Source organism: Patagioenas fasciata, chromosome 2, assembly GCF_037038585.1.
Source record: "Patagioenas fasciata isolate bPatFas1 chromosome 2, bPatFas1.hap1, whole genome shotgun sequence".
NCBI lineage: Eukaryota > Metazoa > Chordata > Aves > Columbiformes > Columbidae > Patagioenas > Patagioenas fasciata.
This window is the reverse complement of record NC_092521.1, coordinates 31,241,914-31,264,613: the sequence shown is the minus strand read 5'-3', so window position 1 is coordinate 31,264,613 and position 22,700 is coordinate 31,241,914. Positions and strand designations below refer to the sequence as shown.

At 39.1% G+C, this 22,700-nt stretch overlaps 1 protein-coding gene across 5 annotated transcripts in view; it reads right to left on the bottom strand.

The window, feature by feature from the left end:
* PAG1 (phosphoprotein membrane anchor with glycosphingolipid microdomains 1) overlaps positions 1–22,700 on the bottom strand; it is a 113,816-nt gene that overhangs the window by 68,420 nt on the left and 22,696 nt on the right. For 2 of the 5 annotated variants that reach the window (XM_065830146.2, XM_071803984.1), the window contains exon 2: positions 19,638–19,697. The exons of the other annotated variants lie outside the window; for them this stretch is intronic. The gene's annotated coding sequence lies outside the window, so the exon portion shown is untranslated. The remainder of the gene's footprint in view (positions 1–19,637; positions 19,698–22,700) is intronic. 5 annotated transcript variants of the gene reach the window in all.

Below are 22,700 nucleotides of genomic sequence, written 5' to 3'. Positions count from 1 at the left end.
GTTGTTAATATTTTCCCTGTTAGAAATACCTCACCCACTATCCTCTTGGCATGCATTTCTCTTATTTACAGCAGCATCATACTGGTAGCTTAATGCTAGATTGGATAGTCCTGTTGCTTTACAACAGGCCATAGATCTAGGATCCTGGTCCTAGATGACCTAACACAGCTGTAAGTATTTTTTCCTGTTTTTTAGCTGATGAGTTGCCAGCTCACAGACTAAATTAAGATGATTATTCCCTTAAAACATGACCTTGCACTTTGCACAATTGCATTTCATGCCATATCTATTACTCCAACTTGGAAGAAAACCTAATCCTTCTTGTATGATGTTATGATCCTCTCCTGAAATGTCAGTGACTCTAACCTTCGAGTCATCTGTAAATTCATATATGTACTACTGCTTATTTGTGACAATGATAAGAAGATATTAAACATTTCATCTCCTTTGAGGACCTTAATTCACAGCTTCCCTTTTGCTCAACACTCCTTTTTCAAGACTAATGTTGCAACCTCCTCTTTATTCAATTCTCTACCTATTTAACATTTCTTCCACAAATCTCCTTCTTTTCTTACCATACAGATAAGTCTTCATGTGGGTACCATATTCAAATTCTTTATCAAAATTGCGATAGTTTACATCTATTGCCTTTCTTCAGCAGCAGAAATTAAGAAGGTGAAAGAGTGACCTTTGGCACAAATATTTATTAATATTTTTTTATTTTTATCCCATTTTCAGTTTGGTTCCCTGACTTCATTATCTTGTTCAAAATTTGCTCTAAAATATTACATACTCTAGAGATTGGCCTAACATGCTGTTATTTGCCCAAATCTACTTTCCCTGACTCTATGTCATAATTTGAAGTATAAATTTTGTATTTATCATTCTTATGCCCCATTGTTCAATATATTCATTAGAAACTCTGCAATCTCATATAACAATAAATGTCTTTCCAGAGAGCAGCAGAAATTGTTTTAGAAGTAAAATTTGATGCCCTCTCACTGCTAGTCTCTGGAAAAGAAGTGCTGGATATTATGTTTCTCTAACTTGTCCCTGAAACTGTATCGGTGTTCTTAATGTCACACTGTACTGTTATTGTGTTGCATGTGGTGTGTTGTTTTTTTTAATAGCTAATAGAGGGAACATGTGGTTCCTCTTTCAAGAGGCCTCCCGAATCAAACTCAAAATCAAATACCTCCCCATAACTTAATTTAAAAGGTTAAAGAGGTCAAGATTCTCTTCATCACCAAAGTACTTGTCCAATTCTCAATAAGAAATTTAATTTCTCTCATCTGGAACAAATGTGTATAATGCAAATGGAAATCAGAAACTCTACTGCACTTTGGAATTAAACCCAGTTTTTGCAGCTGCAGAGTTTAGAAATGAAACAAAGCCTTGTCTCATTGACATATTCCTGTATTAATATTAACTTCAACAAATGAGCTGAAGTGGTTTTGGCCACCAACTGTGGAACTCTGCTGTATATTCCATTGTACACTAGCCCGCAACCTAATTAGCAGCACTGCAAATATTCTAGATAACTACTGATATTATGCACAAACAGTTAATTAGAAGTGTGTGTGTGTATGCAGATACATTTGAAAAGAGAGAACAAACATACGGCTCCAACTGATATCTTTATTAACTCATTCTCAGTGGCAGTATCATATACCGGGTTAGTGTGAGGTTGATGTATACCCCACACTGTGACCTTTCTAGACTGAATTTAATTGCATCCCCACCAAGGATACAGAAAAATGATAAAAGGTGCATGCTGACTGATTTTCTTCCTTGCAGACCACAAGAGCTCATTTCAACAAAACCTTGCCATAAAATTTACAGCACAACTGAAAGTTAGTTTCAAATTATATACACTCTAACCTGATTTTTGAAACAGTTATATCAAAGACTATCTATCATAAGCTGCAAAATCCCAATCTACTTCTGTAAGCCCTATACACTGCATATAGCATTATCCTTCAATTGGTAGTATCCTTAAAATGTGTGTAGAACACTGTCAGAGCCTTGCTGTCAAGCATTTAAGAGCACTTCTAGGCATTCTGCCTGTGTTATCTTTGGGGACTTCAATAACTACAAGTCAAAGAAAAAAGAAAGACAGGTCATCATGAATCTAAATGCACTGTAATCTCACGATAGATGTTTCTACTACACATGCACAACACATTTAGGTTCTAAAAGAATTTTACTGTCCTCACTTTAGTAAAGCTAGGATGAGTACCTTTGTGAACCTACCAGCGTACAGCAAACTACCTGAATTGGGAAATTTTGTCAGAATATTTTACACTGTGATTGATGTATAAAATATGATATGCCTCATTATAAGGGTTTTATTCTAAGTTTTAGTTTCTATTCTATGATACCAAGTTAGAGTTTTTATTAATTTTTCATTATTCCTTTAAATAAATTTTTGGTGATATTTTCAGATATTCAATAGTAAGACTATATTCTGCACTAAAAATGCCCATGGGGAACTTTGCAATATGGGTTTGTTTAAAACAGTTTCTCCTTGCAGTGGATGAAAGTAACAGCCAACCACACTGGGGTTTCAGTGTTTTTAAAGGAGGTGATGGCAGACACATTTTGTTATTAATGTGTAAGGGTTTAGCTATCGCACTCATCATCGTGGTCAGAATGACCTGTCTACATTAAAATACTGAAGAGCACTGTGCATTTAGAGGAACAGAAACTTGGATAAGCCCCAAATTATGGCAGACCTAACATCTCATTTGCCAGCAAATCATTTGTATCAGAAATGACTTTAAATGACAATACTAAAATTAAATTTGTCCCATGTTTAACATGCCCATTAAAAAGAAATCCTTCAATGCTATTCACCGAGGCACAGATGCGGGTAGCCAAAATGACCATGTGGCTGGCCACAGCCCACCCTCAGCAATATCCCTGACTTAGGCAATTTGTAAATGCTGTGGAGTCGAGGATGAACTTACCCACTCAAAAATCCACCTTTATAGCTACTCTGTTTCCATGAGTCTCTGATGCACGAAGGTTCTGGGAGGACCACCAGGAGCCTCAGAAACCAAAACTTTGGGTAGATTAGTAGAGTCTGACCTGCATGAGTTTTTGTTGCTTTACCAAGACTCGATTTTAATTTCACAGCAAGGCTGTAGGCAAAGCAGTGCTGGAGTCTCCTGAAGCCTCCAATCAACCGCAGCTTCCATCAGATGACCCTCCAGAAACAGAGCCCCGTGGCAGCAGCAGGCTTGGGGGTACATGGGGCTAGGGGAGTTTCAACAGAGCTCTGAGCAAGAAGTCAGTCCTATAATAAAGCCATCTCCTAAGAGCCCACTGTGAACCAAAATTCATAATTTCTCATTTAATTCATCAGAATGGAAGCTCAGTGTGAAGAACTCTATTAAGGCAAAGACGGAATTAGCCTCATCACACACGTGGCAGCATATGCCTCTTTCAACGTGCACTGCAAAACAGATACCAAATAGAAAACGGATGATTTTTAACTTCCTATTCTGTCTGCTGGTAAAGAAACATTCTCAAAACCCTGCATATCTTCATGTAAATTATCCTATTGCAAAGATAAATATCAAAGTTATGTGAGATGCTAGGTAAGTAGGACAAAAAGGCTTAAAAGAACAAGGAAGGAATAAAAACACCTACAAAATCTTCAAAGACAAAAGATAAACAACAGTTTATTTGTGTTCCCAGGAAAGCCTAAAGCCAAACATTACCATTTTCTTTTGGAGGCAACTTTCTGCATATTGAGAACCAGCTTAAATAAACGTCTGGCTTTTCTTTTTAGAATATTTGGGCAGTCTGCAATTTTTTTTCTCCTTTGAGAAAATAAACATGCACACCAACACAGGAAGAACTCCACACAGGAGTAGCGCAGAAGAAATTCAAATGCCTTGTTATAATTATGAATGAGATCTTGGACTGGCAGAAATGCAAATGAGATGCTGTCAGGTGGGAGTGTTTGCCAGGCATCCTTCAGGAGCAACAATCACAGAAATCCACCCTTGTCATCTTTTTGGTGATATCCTTTCCCTACCCTTCATGAATTTTATATGGCTTTTCATTTTTATTCCTATACTTCTCTCTTAATCTTGCCGTAGTCCACCCCCTGCTAGATCCCAGGGCTCTTGTTCTCTATTCCTAAAACCTCAGTTGAGGATTTGCTGTTACCTAACACGAGAGGTTCAGGGGCTCCACTCAGCTTTAGGATGCAGTCATTTTTCTCTAGTTAGTAAAGCCTGGAGGAAAAATACTTTTCCTTCCTTGCTAGATAGTAAACAATCCTCTTCCATGGGGCAAACAAATTATCTTCTGTTATTTGTAGAGACACTCAAGTAATATTCTTGTTTACCTTCATAAGTGTCTTTGTGCTATCCCTAGCTTAGCTCAGGGAACTGTGCTGAAGATGTTGCAGCTAATAACAACATTTGGGGAACAGGAGAAAGAGTCTGAACACTGGAGAGCAGCACCCAGAGAGATTGTGGGCAGGAAAATACAGAAACAATCACTCTGAAATCTGAGTTGGTGCTAAGATAGCAGGAGCAAAATGGATCACAAGGCTATAAGTATCTTCGGTGAGCTACTTCATTTTACTCATCAACTCAGCAGAAACATAGTTTTCTGTCTCCAGGGAAGGGTGCAATATGTACTCATCAATGACTGTTTATACAGATCAACGCTACTACTGTATTAATCCTTCCCCCGCCTTACATGAGTTATTTCATGATCAAAGTATTGAAATCAGCACTGCCAAAGCAACATTACTTGAGCAGTCAAGTTAAGCACATGCACATCTGAAGGATCAGATCTTAATGAGGTTTTCTGGTTGTTTTTTGGCACGAATACAACAAACACTTCAACACAAATATAACTCTGCCCATGCAAAGTGAAGGGCTCTGTTCATGTAATTAGCATCTACAAGCACAAGTATTTGCTTATAAGAATCAAACAAATCATTAAATATTTACTAGATTATTTCATAAATAGACTAATTAGTTCTGAAATAGCTGTTTTCTTAAACTAAATGACCAATACATCATATGTTACCCTTCATTTATCAGTTTTCATTGAAATGAATCCTGCAAATCTGACACAACCTCATTAAAACCAACAGATTTTTGGTCAAATCTCTATAGATGGTACCTGAAACTCAATGCATCCAAATAAAAACCAATGTACTGCTATTCCAGCCAATAAGGCTGTAGACAAACCCAAATCTTTAACTTGGGTATCACAACCTCAACTCTTTGATGTGCATCAGCATAGACACCTTAGAGAACATAAAGCCTGTTAACTGATAGGGTCCTTCTGAAAATGAGAATACATCCACTGTTCACCCAGGTTAGTTTAAATTACCAAAGCTGGCTCTAAATGTATCAAGTTTAGAAGGTGACTAAAATGTTTCACAGCAATAAGTCACTTCCTAAGAAAGCTGATGTTTGAAATATTTCTCAGACATGGGTTAAAATTTCGAGATGAATAGAGGGAGCAGGAGAAAGCAGGAGCTACGTGTCTCTGTCCAAAAGCTGCTGACTGTATTCAGCAGCATTAGTTCAGGACGTGTCACATGAGAGATCTGAGGCTGGGTTCTTGGTGCTACAGCAAAGTGCCTGGCCAAAATACACTTGGTTGCTTTGGGATGAATTGTTCTCCATATTGCTTGATTAATGTTTCCAAAAGACCCAGTTTTGCTTCTGTATTAAAAATAAAAAAAAAAAAGAGCAAGTTTCAAATCTAGCATTTTGCACCAAAATAAATTTGACACAAGCAATCAGGCTTCCAGTGCCAATCCTGAACTACCAATGCATAACAGAAGCTTAATATAAACTCTTAATAACATTCAATATAAAAGCTTACCTAAGCATCTCTTTCAAAGTCCTATTAGTATTTTCCATATCTCAGATTACCTTTTTCTTTTTCTGTGCATTTTCCACATTCAAAACCATTCTAAACTTACTTATGGCATCAATAAGTTACATGAGGAAAAAGGCAACTGACATAGCAAAACCAAATCTAACACAAAAGGTCTCTAATACATACTGTAATGTTGTCAGAAATGGACAATAACTAAAGAAACATCACGGAAATAATACAGGCAATAAATTGAAGCTATGTGAATACTTATTTTTATTTTCAAGACAGCTCCTGAAATTATGAGATCAATTTGGCTTTGTTTTCCTCTCATCACTTTTCCATCTTGTCAGAAGGTAGTGCAAAATCACTGCAATCAATACTCTCTTGCTAGTCTGGATTAACAGACTGATGTTAATTGCAGCCACCTACAGAAAAATACTCCATAGTATTCTTCCATAGGACTTTTACTGAGGATGAAGTTCTGAACACACGTATAAAGTAAAAATAAATGATTTTTTTATGAGAAAACTTACCTTGTGGGCACACTTTCAGCAGATGTCATGAAGAGGTCTGACTGCTCCCAATGGCTTTGATCTTGCTACCATGCAGCCATTCCTGACTGAAACACGTGACCTCAGGGGGACTGGGCGGGAATGGGGATCGCTCAGCTCAGAAAGGGTCTCCTCACATCAGACATGCTTTTTTCCAACTTCATTTATTTTCAGGCTGGACTGTATGAAATATCAAATCTCTGCGGCTCCAGCTAATGGAATGGGAGTTATGAGCTCCTCAAAGCTTCATTCCTCTTGGCTGCAGACAGGACAGCAGGATACCTACTCCCACCAAGACCCTGCTGATTCTCGTAGGGGATGTCTGACTTCACCTTGGTTCTGTCAGGAACATCCAACAGCAAAATTACAGAAAAGCAACTACCCAGTGTACAACTTCCAGCTTCCAGAGGGGAAGAAAGCTAGGAGAAGAAAAAGCCTTAGCCAATGTTCTGTTTTGTAGCATTTACCATTTCTTTCAACAGCATGAACTAAGCCTCAGTAAGCATCAAGTGATGAATGAGTTGCTTGTCCTGGCTAAATGCTGAGCTTAGATCATGGGACAGAAACTAACAAGAAAAATAATTGAAAATGCAACACCTGTTGACATTTTTCAATACGCACTGACCTTTCCAGTACCCTTACATTTGGCTTTGCAGCACAATCAAATCGTTTCAGCTATACATATCAATAGGATCCTCGTTATCTGAATCCTATCAAAATCTTTAAACTTCTAGCAAGAGCAGAGAAAAAGACATAACTGAAAAACAACTGCCTGAAAGAAGTGTCAGTGACTTCTGGTGACAGTGACAGTAGTAGGTAGCTAAAGAGCAATCAATGCAATATTCAAGGACAGAGTATAGAAAATGAAATCTTGTAAACACAAGCACACCTGCAAAACAGAAATCCTTTCATGATATGTGAAAAGAGTTCAAGATAATTTATCATGCAGAACACAAAACTCCCTATTCTCCCTTGTTTAATTCACCTTATGAGGTTATTATGATTCGTTTTATTTCTAGAAAATGTACGAATTTGGTTTCCTTCACTTCCCTTCCTCCATTTACGTTTGCTTAATATGCAAAGGTAACACATTTTATTGAAGAAATAAGGAAGACCTACATTAAGTCACGTTTGCTTTAGAACTCAGTTGACTCCCCACCAGATGGAACCTATTATTTGATTAAAAATGCTGTTGTGCCAGCTGCCATGCAGCACGTTTCACTCCCCTGATTCCTGGTGGAATTAAATCCATACCAAAAATGTAGTCTAGCACGAATCAGCCTCTTCTCAATATTAATGCATACCTGGAAAACAAAAGCATTAAAAAAAGAACCAACCCTCCTAGACCTGGCTGCCCAATCTCTAATGCGGGAGGTGTTCAGTGAGGAAAAACTTCGTATTTCACATATTATAAGGCAGTAATTTCATAAGGCAATTTCCTACTTCTACACTCAGGTTTTGTTTTTAAGAGTGATCTCTATTACCAGAAAACCAAAACAAACTCTCCTCTTCCAACAGAACCAGTCCTGAAATAAAAGATGGTTGCTGAGTTTAAAGAATTAAAAGCTCTTGTATTTCACTGATACAGTGAAATATTTACTAGTGGAGGGCAATTATGAGGGAATGTGCCCAGAGCAAAAAAATTATTTAAAGCTAAATCTGTTACTGATAATTTAGTTAGAATGAGAGACTGTGTCAGGCAAAAAGCCCATTTAATTCAAGGGGGATTTCTGCCTGATGTGGACTGCAGGAATATATGCCAAGAGTATATGCTATGAATAAGCACTGAAAATATTGCTCAGCTACTTCCAATGCAATAACATTAAAAGCTTTACAGCAATCATTTGCAAAGGCATGCTGAAAAGGCCTCTAAATAGAAACAGCGTATAATATATTGATAGGACTGATTCTTCCCATTTTATTTTTCAGTTACCTCGAAGTGAGTTTCAGACTACAGCTTCACTAGCTCTGAAAAAAGAAGTCCATCGGTGGTTCTGAATAAAGTTTATATACAATGAGAAGTTTGCAATTCTCTTTGTTCAGTGGATGGCCACGAAATATATTAAAACATCCTGCCAGCTTCAGACAAGGTATAGTCTCTTAATATGCGACCATAAGAACATCCAGAGGTAAGGCTGAAAGCTGAAGCCCACATCCATTCCTGGTGGTGTCAAGGCAGAGTTCTAAATACTTTCTTGAGAAAAGCTAGAGAATTAATATGTGGATATTTCACTAATTAACAATAGTCAATCTAAATTTCCAAGTAGCTGTTAAGTTATGGCATGTATAAAATACTTGGAAGAGAACTTCGTAGGTTTTAGTCGCAGTACTGAACATAATTGCTGGTCAAGCCCCTATTGGGCCAAGTTGCTACGATGTGATGGTTGCTTGACCTGAACGGATGATCTGAGCATGGCTGGGAGAAGCTCAGCACCCACACTACAGCAAGTGCCATTGTCATGGGCAGCTTTGCTGACAGTGTCTGCAGGGAGGAGAACCCTGCAGCTGGAGTCCCACATGTACTGAACTCCTCTTCTGCCCTGACCATGGATTTCCAGGTCAGACTCTCTGGAGAAACAAAAAGAAACTAACTTTGCTGCAGCTTAGAGATCTCCCTTTCAAATACATTTTACCTCAGTTTGGAAAAGTTTGACCTAAATACTTCTGATTCTGTGGTTTTGTTTTATCTCTGTTTTCAGAGCCATTGCATAACTTCCTCAATAAGCAAGAAATGTATTATATCACATATTTTTAGAGACTGAGCTTTGGGTATTTTAACTTGTCACTCTAACGCCTTTCCCACCAGTAAAAAGTGTTGTAGCGTAGCCTCAACTATGTTTGTTCAAGCAACAATTAGAAATGCATTACACATGCACATACTGACAAACATCCCACAAATACAGAAGACATGCACATGATGTTTATGTACTTCACCTATTCACTAACTTTTCTCGCAGCATATGTCAGCAACCCCAACTCACCATCATCAACTGAGTCAACTTGTGATGGATACATTCCTCTTGTCTGTCATGTGAAATGGAGACATTCTCCACGCCAAAGACACAGGGTACCTGGACCTTCAACCTACTTTACTGAAACAGAGCAACAGCCCATCTAAAGATAACACAAAGAGGATTTACACCACTGAAAAGGCAGTTTAGTTTCTCCTTGGTACATACTACTTGTTCTCAAATGTGTCACAGACAGTGACATTTAAAATCACAATGTTCCTATACACTAAAAAAAGCCATACATTGAGATTTAGCGTGATTTCAGGAAGGGAACACCATCAAAATGTGTATAATAGGAGTCCAGCATCGAGATTTGCTAACAGAGACATAAAAAAAATAGATTCCATGGCAGTTACAATATTCCTATCCCAAATGGTAGCTAAACTTTATCCCACCTTATACTGGCATATATTGTGTGTAGGTCCTACTTTTCAATAAAAAGGAGCAAATGCTTTTAACAGCACACTGGAATGTTTTCATGAGATATGCAATCTACAGGAAGACTACTGTCCCTCAGTAAATATTTGTTCACTAAATGTCCTACTCCAATTTGCATAACTCTTTTTGAAATGATGAAAGACACTGAAGTTTAACTTAAATGGTAAGAAAACTACTGAGTAGTAACAGCAATCAAACAACAACAAAAAATCTTTAATATTTATATTTATTATAATACTTATATTCCAATAGTACTGGTGTAAAAATACTCCACACGCGTGGCAGGTGTGGAGGAACCTTTTGTGATCCGAGTGCAAAGCCACCCACACCTGCCCAGGCTCTTAAGAAAAAAGACACTCTGTATTTCAGCTCAGTTATTAAAAATTCATAGTAATATTTTAAGAACATTCCTTATTAAAGACATACGCCTTCATTTTTCACCATTGCCATAATAACAACATTCATTTTCCTCACATGGTGCTGTGAAGAAGCCTATGAAAGTTGCGGAGCACTGATCCATCACAGCTATTTTCTCTTCCTTGCATCACGGTAGCACCTAGGAGCCCCAGGTCAGGATACAGGCACATTGGAGGTTATGCTCAAAGAGAACAAAAATGATGGGTCTTGCCTCTGAGAGTCACAATTAAACATAAAATAAAGGCCAGTAAGCGGATAGGGATGGTTGACAAGGAAGGAGGAGGAAACAAAGAAACAGCGTCAGTCAACACAGGAGGCAGTGGCTGTAACACATCACTAACCTACTTTTTTTTTTTTTTTTTTTCAGGGATTATGGCAGAGGTGATTTTAAGAAGGGATTTAAAAGGAGAAAATGAGGTTAAGTATGTTGATGTCTGCCCACAGCTTATCCTTAACCTCGGCAGTAGCAGCGAGTAAAGCCCACAGATGCTGGTTTGGATACACGGCGGGTCAGTGATGAAGCAAATACGCAGACGAACTGGAGGGATGTGTGAACGGATGGGCCAGAAGGGCTTTGGATGTGAAATCAGGCTGCTTCTCACTACCATTATTATGAGAGATAGATGAGTATTATAGAAATGCTCACAAGAAAACAGGTTTCTTTTTACAGCAGGTTTGAACGAGGTAAAAGCTAGACAAGCTATACGTGGACCGTGCTTGACAGAGCACTGAGGGGTGGCATTGCTTCATGATCACAGGCATCCCTAGGTCTGGCTCCTAAATACCTCTTGGCCCACAGACATCTCTGGAGGAAGAAGAATGTCTTATTCAATATCCTTCACAGTTGATTTTTTTTATCCCAGGACACTGTTAGCTAAGTTGGTTGTTTTCATGAATTATTATCTTCTAATGACTCCTAAAATAGCTGTACACAACAGCTGGAAACTCCTGTGTTCAACGACTAATTTGGTCTTTTATAAATTGATTCACATATGTACTTGCTGTTTAATTTTGTTAGAAATATTTCAGATAATGTTTTTTTCTGTCATCTCCTTTGCTCAGCCATTTTACAAAGTTAAGAGAGCAAAGGCATTTGGGTTCCATTTGAGCTCAGTAATGAACCTTGGTCTTAAAACACATTTGCCTTTCAGTAGATGACAGTCTTGACAGCAGTGCTGCCTTTTATTCAACTGACCCATGACATGGACTAACATCTGCCAACCTCTTACTAAGCCTCTGAAAATATCTGCTTGTTTGATGGGGCAAGGTGTTCATCCAAGACATGTTGACCTTAGGTAAACTATTGTTTAGGGGGAAAAAAGGTACAAATAGAAAAAGGCAGATGTTTTCTTCCCATACACTACCTTTTTAACGGTGATTTCCACATCAACCACTTCTCATCAAAAGCTCCAGCAAAGCATGAGAAGAAAGCAATTTTAGGAACACAACATCATGAAATTAAGGAAACTCTTTTTGCAGTACTGTCTTGAGATAAACCTTAACAATGAAATGCCTTTTAAAAATATGCTTACCTTTCATTTTTTTGCTTAGTGCTCTTCACTACATCTTTTAAAAGCTATTAAGAATTGATACCCAAAGGACATCTCCACTGACACGAAGGGAGATGCTGTGCTCACACGTGGACCCAGATGCTCAAAAGTAACTCAACATGCTTGTCTCATCCTGAAGCTGAATTCCACCCCACAACCGGGTACCTACAATCCCTTCGGACTACAGCATCCTGTAAGGCTCCTATAAGATGCAACTTACCATATAATAAAATAAGCCTCCAAAATATGTTAAATGGACCATGTCCTAAAAGTAGCTGCTTCTCTCCCCTAACTAGTGGGAGACCTTGGGTGACATCCTCTGTCTGAGTGTCCTGAAGAGCACTCCAGGTTGGTGAAGGAGAAAATGCCTGTATTCATGTTTTAGTGCTTTATCTAGGGGTAGGTATTCTTCTGCTGTCAAAAGCAAGAGAGTTATGTTCCTGACAACAGTAATGACAGAACTAAATTAAGAAAATAGAGTTCAGAGAGGCAGAGTGATGCAGTTGAGCTTTGGATGAACAAACTCCATTAACTGACTGGCTACCAGCTACCTAAATAGATTAAAATAATTATTATTACAGTTGTTGTTTAACCGTTTGGAAAGTGACATTTAAAGCCACTAAACATTCAGACATGCTTAACTCTATGCAGTAAATTTGTTATTTAAAATCTACTTGTAAATACATCGGAACTCTTGAGAGTTAACAGCAGCATTCAAAAGTATTGGCAAGAGCAAATCAAAATGCATCCATTTTTTAGAAAAGAAGTATTTTCTTGACTTCATATTCTTATCAGATAGCAACTGTAAAAAATGTGCCCATTGCAACATGTACAGTAGCCCACAAAAATGTCATTTTTGCTACCCTTTCTTCAGATCAAGTCAAGTGAAATTGGATTTTCAAATCCATGAAAGGCAGATGGAAACACTGTAGTGCTCTGCCAATGCCATCGTCTTCATATGTCAGCACACTAAATGTGAAAGTTCATACATTTGATTTTCTACAAGATACCAACAAGGTATCACATTTTTCCCTTATTTTTAAAACCATACCACTTCCTGCGGAAAAAATATAAATGTGTGCATGCTTCAGGCACTCTTCCTTTTTCTGGATGGACGCAGATTATGCTGTCCCAGTTGAGTGATTTAAAATTGCATTTATTGTGATGTCTAATGACTGCAGAGGTCAAAGCCTTCCCTGCGGAAAACAGCTATAAGGTGTTCGGCAGAACAATTTAAGGAATATGCATTAACTTTGTAGCTTCGTGAGGTTACTTTGTGTCTTGGTTTCACTGTAAATAACATGACCTTTTCATTAACCAAGAGAAAGACAGGAACTTTCATGTCTATAGAGTAGACATTAATTATTTTCCTATATTTCCCATCCCCTCTCAAAATATGCAAAGCAAATTTTTAAATTTCCAACTCTATATATCAAAGAACATTCAGGTTCAAAGTCAAGTACTAGAAAGTCAAGAAATGCCAGAGCAAATTCAGTTCAGCTCTCTTGTGTTTATACATTAAGATGGAATATTTAATTACTTTTTTTTTTTTTGTACTGCATTATTTGTGTTTTAAATAACAAGAAACTAATTCCACAGTGGTCTGATTTGACAAGATATTCAGATGTCTATCTCATTTCAAATATAATACTCAATAACTCAAGTTATTTATTTGGCTGAGAGAAACGTAAGTTCAGATAAAAATTTTCCTAAGATTACCCACAAGTTTGATTTTTTTTTCAACAGACATTTTTGGAAATACAATATATCTGCAACCAGCAAATACTGCTTGATAGTATGCTGTGATCTAATTTTGAATGAACAAAACCAGAACGAATCTCCTTTTGCCTTATTTTTTTCAAACAAGTCTATCACAATGACTAGCTTATCAAAATATTTCAACTCACATTCTAAAAATATCAGCTGTTTATTATTTTAATCTGCTATATAGACATCAGTCTAACACTCAATTAGAGTAAGTGGTTATGAATCATGCACATTTTAGGAATATCTGGCTCTCTGAACAAAGTTCAAGTTTCAAATCTTTATTGATAAAAATATCCAATAGAAATCTACATACAAATGTGCAAATCAGGACTAGAGCAGCAAGGCTGCTTTAAGGCAGAGAGGTGCCTGGGCTTGGCCAGCTGCCTTCAGCTCCTCCTTCCACCTTGGCTCGGATAATTGGAATAAAGATGAATGAAAATTTAGGCCTACAGTTTTAATAGTAACTATTTGTTATTTAAATTCCCTTTTCCACACTGAATGATTGCAAGAATGTGTGCTCAGAATTAAAAGGCTGCTCTTTAGCATCAGCACATTGATTTCTTGGGGTCCTTGCAGAGCTTTTCACATTGTTTCAGGGCTACAGCTCTACACCCCTCTAACTGCCTGTCAGACATCATTTCTGCTTTATGAATAAATAATATGATGCCCACGGGAAACGTTGGGCTAAGACAAAAAAAATCAATATGTGTCTAGCACGTGTTAGGCAGTTGTTAGCTGAAGTCTGTCTCAAATATGTGGAGTAATTTTAATAACAAAACAAATGCTTTCTAAATTGAGCTTAATGGAGGGTTATTAAGAAAGCACTAGCACTATGTCACTCTGTATCTTATTTGAAGAATAATAATATTATCCTCCTAAAATGTGAATAGATACTCTGATTGCAAAGTATTTGGTGATTACTTATCTACGAATTTCAAATACTCTTGTTATAGAGATACAGTAGCAACCGACTTTTTACTCTGCTCCTCTTGCAGTAGTTTTGGTGCATAACTGTGTAGTTAAGCTGTTACTAAAACTGATTTATTTTTTATTTCAAAAATGTCTTCTTCCAAAATTGCCATTTTTTTTCTTTTTCCCAGAGGGCCTGGAATTGAAAGTGAAACAAAAGCAGCATAAATTAATCATTCGTGCATCTCAGTAACAACCTTAGTTGTTCCTGCAATCTAAGCCTATTTTTGCAGTCAGCGCAGTTCGTGGACCCACCACTGTAGCCCCACAGATGCAAATCCACCACAGGAATATTTGAATCCCGCCACTTCTATAGGACAGGTCTAAATAAAACAACTCCTGTTGCAAGGCAGCTCTTTAATTCCTTTACGTTATGTCCGAGAAGGATGGTTTATAAATATCTCAAGGATGGGTGTCAAGAGGATGGGACCAGGCTCTTCTCAGTGGTGCCCAACAATAGGATGGGGGGCAACAGGCACAGACCGAAGCACAGGAGGTTTCATCTGAATATGAGGAAAAACTTTAGGGGTGGCAGAGCACTGAAACAGGTTGCCCAGAGAGGTTGTGGAGTCTCCTTCTCTGGAGACATTCAAAACCCGCCTGGACACATTCCTGTGCAACCTGCTCTAGGTGAACCTGCTTTAGGAGGTGGGTTGGACTAGATGATCTTTCAAGGTCTCTTCCAACCCCAACCATTCTGTGGGTTATGTTAAACACACCATATAGCAAGCAGCATCGTAGGAATCGCTGCTCACTTGCTTTCCCACATCTAACCGAAGATGGACCTGCACAAGTTTGACTCCTGCACCTCCTTCCTTCCACCTACGTGTCCTCCAGCACCAGGAAACCTGGGGCTGTGCCAGGCGTCAGCGCTCAGCCCCTGACGATGGTGCTTCGCCTCCCTTCCCAGCTCACTGCCAGTGAGGCCATAGTCTCACGGATCCTCACCTCCTCCCACCATGTTCCTTGCTCCTCAACCTGACACTGGAGACCCATAAGGAGGTGGATGGATTATTCTGGGATGGCAGCAAGCTGCCAGTGGTCACGGTCAGCAGCCTTCACAACAGCCGCAAGCACCCAGGCTCAGCAGTATGGTCACGCAAACACCAAAGAAGGAAGAAAACAAAGAGGTAAAGACAAGCTGTAGACAGCAAGCTGTAGTCAGACCCATGAATGACCTCTGAGATCACTGACTCCAAGCCACCTACACCCTGCCCAGGGACATTACTCTCAAAAGGGTTTTTTCATCCTCTACCCCGTGCTGTTATGCAGACATTTTAGTGCAGATCCTCCCCTTGGGAGCATGTGGACATGGCAACTCCTCCTGTTACATCCACTGTAATGAAAAGCACAAACTTCATGTATTTATGACTCTTTCAGAGTGAAGAGCTGCAATGAGTGCCTTTGCCTGGGGGTGCTTCCTCCTGCAGGAGAGCTGGCCATCTGGAAGGGCAGTATACAGAAAGCAGAGGGAAAACCTGACGTCCTGGGGAAGGAAACCTGCAGACATGCAGAAGCTGCCACTGACGGCAGTGGAGATAAGAGATATCTTGAGGTCCACCCTAGCCAACATGGCCACCATTACCACAGATAGAAAACACTTTTACCAACTCAAAGAAAGCAAAATGCTAAAGACAAGGAGAGGAGGTTTTACAGGGAAATCAACGAACCAAACACAAAAAAACCCCAAATCATCCAACAAAAAAATCCCCCACAAACAAATACATCACTCCCCTCAAAAAAAAAAAATAAACCCAACACAAGCAAAGAGGAAAAGGCTCAGGCTGAAGCTTGTACGGCTTTTTATTTATGCTGAATATATGCAAACCCCAACCCCTGGGCGCGGCAGTGGACTGTTTGCATGTGAATGTTATTAGGGAAACAGGATGGAAACCACAAGCAAAAGCAGTTATTCCTGAATTACTTTCAACACAGGCAAACCATAAATTTCAAGCACCAAACCACACATCCCATGCATAGAAGCCACTCTGGAAGAAGCACATCTTCATCCCTTCTCACTGCCTTTCCAGCAGCTGGCATGGCCCAGCATGGCTGGGCCCCTGATGGTGCTCCTCCAGCACCAGAGCTCAGATGTCAGTAAGCCCTCTCCTTCCAGCACCTGACCACCAGCTCGCACCCTTTCCTTCAAGTCCATGCCTCGTGCCTCTGCCATGACAGTGCCAGGCCAGACAACCCAAAGCAGAGACACAGGAACATGGCAGACCACTGCAAAGCCCAGCAATGGCCATCATGTACATCAAAGCAGGCCTGTGCAACTTATGCAAGATGTAGGTTTGCAGGGGTGGCCTGCAGACACCTCAGCTGTCCAGCTACAGAGACCTACTCAAAAGAGCCCTGCCCTGCTCTTCACCTCTCAGACATCCCCCACCCCACAATACCTATTCACAGGAAACCACTGTTCCTCCACTTCTAACAAAATGACCACAAAACATATATTTCTGCCAGTCCCTCGGATGATAGGACCACTTGACCAACAACCACTTGGCTTGCACTCTTTTATGCTTCTTACGCTATTTAAATGAATAATTATGCTTCCCAAAGCTGACACTGGCTGTAACCTCTCAAGCTCAACATGGCAGAGCCATACCAACCTTGGGGGAGGAAGCCCTCAGTGAAATATCCAGATCCATCTGCGCATGTAGCACCTGGAGATGTGGTTCTGTCCTGAGAGACCCTTCGCAGCCTCACTGGCTCAAAGAAGTCCTCAGTCCACCCATCTCCTTTATCACTGGTCACACTTGCCTTCCCTACCTCCATCTGAAGGTTCTTCCTTTGGTCACTCTCTAAACCATACCTGCCAAGTGACCCATGGAGGAGTTGTTTGTTTTTTTTACACAGTCAAAAACCCCATGCTGCCAGGCTAAAGTTTAATACTATTTCTCCACCAACACAGCTGGTTGAAAGGGTCCTGTCTTCACCTTTCAGCCTCATTCAAGGCCAAACAGCTGTTTCTGGGCTGTACTATAAAGGGGACCAGAGAAGTGCATCCAGATTTTTAAAAGACCCTAGAACCCAAATAAAATAATCTTATTTTTTCAGCTCTGAGACTGCCAGCTTTTTTGAACTAGAAAGATAATTCATTGGACCCACAGCTGTGCTCATATAGTACTGTGCCACTGTCTAACATTGACAGAGAATTACACGGTGTGATAGTCTGTTCACAATTTCTGATTTCCTGTGCAAGATTTCAGGTTATCCAGGTCCTTTAGAATAATCAACACATTTTTATTGCAAACAGAATTTCCAAAATGATAAGCTATTCAACAGGAAAGAGACAGGAAAAAACCCTTACCTTTCAGAGATGTTTCATTTCTAGATCTGAGTATCTTTTACAGAGAATGAGAGTTCAAAACTAAAATGCATCATCTTTGACACATTTGAAGACAACTATCACAATCCTCTGGCTTCTACAAGGTAAGACTCCAGAAGCATGAGTGGTATTAAATTAATTTTACATTCATTTTATCTCTAAGGTAAACCATCTCCATGGGGTGAGTTCATGGATTTGTATGTTCATTTTAAATCCAAATGCTACCAAGAAGCAATGACTGACATATGATTAATAGAAACATATTTATGCATTTCTCATGAGCTCTGGATTTGGGATCAAAGCATCTCTGTACTGTGTACAGATAACAAAAAGAGACAGAGAGAGACTCGGAGCACATCCACACAAACTCATACAACCAGTCACTGTGGTTCAGGAGGCACCTGGTCAGACAAGTTGTGGTAACCAAGTATGCTACCAGAGGTGTGCACTCCGCTTCTTCAAAGTTAAACCGGTAAGCTTGTCTCAGCTTCAGGAAAAGCCAGGAACATGCACCAGGTCAGTTAACGCGATGTGGTTACCTTGAAAGTTTTCTGCTTGTGGTCTTAACAATATGCCCTAAGCAGAGACCACATGCTTGGTATGCAGTAACAAACACTGGTAGCCTGGAGAGTTTAAAGGCTATCACTGCACTAAGAAAACAACTTGAAATCTTCCCAGTATTTGTCAATTCAGCCACAAATTGTGTGCGTTACATACAACCAAATCCAGTCCGGTACCATATCATCATTTATGAGAAACAGCTACCCAGCAAGGGCCAGGATATGTGGAATACAAAATAACTGCATTTTTTGAAAATTCACCATCTGCCAGATGTTGGGAGATGTTAATTATTAAAGTGGCAACCCAATATAAATATGATGTTGCTCAAATCTCATCAGACCTCCAGTAACGAATGCAAGCAACACCAGTCTGGACATTGAAGACTGGATCTCACTGGTCTCCATGCAAAGGCACCAGGTATGTTTTCGAGGCTGCACACCCAGACTAACTTCCTAGCCACAGTATTCTGTTCTGTACACTCTTTGGTGGGATAGCTTTGTAATTAGAACATGAAATATGAACCCCCAGTTGTCTATTTTGTTATCTAGCTATGCTACGCTATTAGCTATGCTTTCAAAACAGGCTTTGAAACAAGCCAATGCAATGTATAGATCTGTGGCATCTACAGCAAATACAACAGAACCAGCTTTTAAGAACTTGGCAGAGTGATCAAAGATAGTAATTTCTGAAGAGACAGTCATCGCTCTGCTTGACCAAAGCAGATCCACCGCCCAAAACCTGGGGCAGGAAAGGCTGTGCCAGCACCGCAGAGCACCCAGTGCCTCCCGCACAGCTCCAGGAAGACAACCAGCTAGAACACTGAGGTGTTAAGGGGTAAGGAAAGGCTTTCTGAATGGCCATATACAAACCCATACCCAGCTGATTGATTTTACCTTTCAGCTGGACTGATACTGCTGCTTTTTAAGACATGAAAACAACAGCTCTGTTTTCAAAATGTATCACATCTTTATTTTATACACGCACACTGGGATCTCACATGGCACCTCATGGATCATGAAGCTGTAAGCAACAGCTTCTGAAAAAGCTTCTTGTAACATTGCTGCTACCCAGTTGAATTTCTTAGCGCTGGCATCTTCATAAATTACAGGGTCTTCACAAAACTGAGCTCAAGCCAAGCCAACCACCACAGGAAACAAAAAGCAGTTGCATAAATAATTACCTTGGAGCCTCTGTAAAGCTTGATGTTCAAGTGATATACAGTATTGACAAGCGTTTTCTCCTAGGCAAGAAAAATAACAACTTCACAATTCTGAATTCAGTTATGCCACACTATCAGAATATGACAGACAATATACATCATCTCTTGTTTCTTCAAATTTAAAATCATACCCAGAGAAAAGTACTTCAGAAAAAGGTTTTCTTTGTGTATTTAAAATACCAGAGAATACAGTTTTTAAACTCCTTTTTATTATTTTTGTCTGTTTACTATCTTCTTTACCAGATTTTTGAAAGTCAGAAGTTAGGCTTAGAATTATGACATTTTTTTGCTCTCACCTATGTAATGTTGCCAATAATATGGATTTCATAGACCAAATCAGAATTAAAGGCTCTTATATCTAAAGTTAGGATGGTTTATACAGATGCAGTCACAGTATCTTCAGAGAGATTTCTGCAACTGCTTGCGTTTTATAAGCAGAAACTCATTGTTTCTTAGAAATCGCATGGATTCGGCATCTAAAGAACACCCAAGTCAGAGATGAGAAATTTACTAGGAACAGAGAGAGGTAGAAAAGTTGCCAATTTTCCCTTAGCACCAGCCTTGCAACACATACTTGTAGTTATGGGATAACGGAGTTGCCATATGGTTGCAATCAATCCTTCAATGCCTACGTAATAAAAATGTTGAACATCTCAGACTGATTTTCTTTCCATTGCCTAAGTGAAAAATTAAACTAACTTGGTTTGTAAATTGATTTAGCTAGAAGAGAGCACCTTCCTTTCAATGGATGTTTATTTCAGATTGAAAAGGTCTTACACCATTTGTAGTGAACTGGCTTGCTATAGTATTGTAAGACTAGTTTAAACAAAAGTTAGAGTATGTCTACAGCAAGTGTTTGCAAGAACTTATTTAAAGGACTTTCCAAATTAATTTAAACTGCTGTCCAACTTTTCAAATAAATTAGGTTGTACAGTACTAACCAGCAAGATTAGAAAACCTAATTACCACCGAAATAAGCAGAAACAGATATAAACCAGAACATTTCTGAAGGAATATGCCATTTCTTCTACATCATTAATTTTCAGAAGATCCTCAATTCTCTAAGAAGTTAGAGATACTGTCAGACTCTCTGCTTGGTCAGACCACAGAAGGATATACTGATTCAATTACCTTCTTTTGACATAAACTCAAATTAAAGTTGGTATAAGGGTATATTACAATTCAAACTTTTTGCACAAAGAAATAATTTCTTTTTGGTAAGTATTAACCAGTTGCTTTGCTCGTTCAGTCCCCCCCGCTGCCCTTACTGGTGCAGTCTACTAAAAATAAAGCAGTGCAAGCTCCCGGAGAACTGTTGCTTAGTTACATTCTCAATTATCACAATGCTGGCCTTACTTATTCAGTGTCAAGGTCAAAGCAATTGTTTCTTTACTTTAATGATGAAGTATCCTATTTATAAAAATCTTATCTGTTTCCTACTTGGTAAAATATTGCACATTTCAGTCAATCATTGCTGGCTAGTCCTCCAGAGAGACAAAGTGTGAGAACATAACTGGTAGCGTTAATTTTTGCCCTTAACGGAGAGCTTTTTTCCCAACTCCACCCAGAACGCCAACTGCCTCACACTGGCACAGAGGCTGCCAACTGTACCAACATTTCTTTCCTTCTTCACTGTAGCCAGGCAAGTATGGCAGAAACGCAGCAGTTGTATATTTACTCCTATTCTTCTCCCCCTCCAATGAAAAGCATAAGCGTCACTTTTTAATTACCATGCACCTCTAAGTCAGCACTGTGGGGAAGCACAGAAGAAATTTCCCCGTCAGTTTTAAACACGAGAAGTTTTTGGTTCGTCTTTGCCTTTGGTTTGGCTGCAAAAACTGCAATTCTCCCCAGGCTGGTCGTTGCTGTTGAATATTTCATAGCCCCTAAGAAACACAGCTGTAATCAACTTGCAAATAATGAAATGGGCAGTGATAATAGAGCAGAGGTAAAGTGTGCCATTAGAAAGCATCAGTGCTTTGGCTGCTGCTGCATTAGTTTTGCTGTAACAATTTATCACGTTATTTGATAAAATAATAAATACTATCAACTACAAAATCAAAATTAATGTTATGCCAAAAAAAAAAAAAAAGAAAAAAGAAAGTGTCTCAGGTGGCCAATGTGAATAGCAAAGAGAAAAAAAAAATCAGAAAGAGTGCCAAAGCAATCACATTGAAGATCAAAACTCCATTAAATATCTATTACACACAGCCATGCTAGGGTATTAACAGATAAGTAGATTTACAAAAGTTAGTTAAGGCAGGAAAAGTTTTATAAATATTACTGTAAAACAAAGAAAATATTTAAGAAGCAGTAAACACATTCATTTTAATCAAAGCTTGTAGAGTAACTCAGCTGCTGCCCTAACAGGATCTTGAGGTTTGATATTTGGAATCTCAAATGTTTACAGTGTCCTCTCTGTATTAAGCACCAAAAGACAACAAAAGACCAACAGTAAGATTACTATAATGGCACTTCCTGAAGATATGATATGAGCTATGACTAAGAATTTAATGTTGAAAACCAAAATTGAGCAAGAGGTGACATGAAACAGGCAGTGATCGGGCAGATAACAAGATGTATCTGTGAATTATGCAAGGAAGCTCCACAGAAGGTAATTCTTCATCTCACCCCCAAAACCTGACTGTTCTTCATCTGCCTTGGGTTTCTGAGGAACAAAGAACTGACTGCTTGTACAAACATAAGTTATTGTCACGGATGAGGCTATAATAGCTATGTGGTAAAAGAGACAAAGTTCATACATAATATGACCGATATGGATAAACAGTGAGATACCCTACATGAGTATTTCCTACCAACAAAGATGACCTCTACACATCTTTATCACTTTGGATGGAGGTGTGACTCAGACCACTAACTTTCTATCCTGATCTACAATGACTAGCATGGGTAAGTCAGGAAATACCATCTGCATGTAGGAAAAGGTCCCCTCACAAGACTTTCTCCTCCAGCATCAGGGGAGTGGTGACTGAGGCACATATGCTCTCACAGCCATGGCTTTTA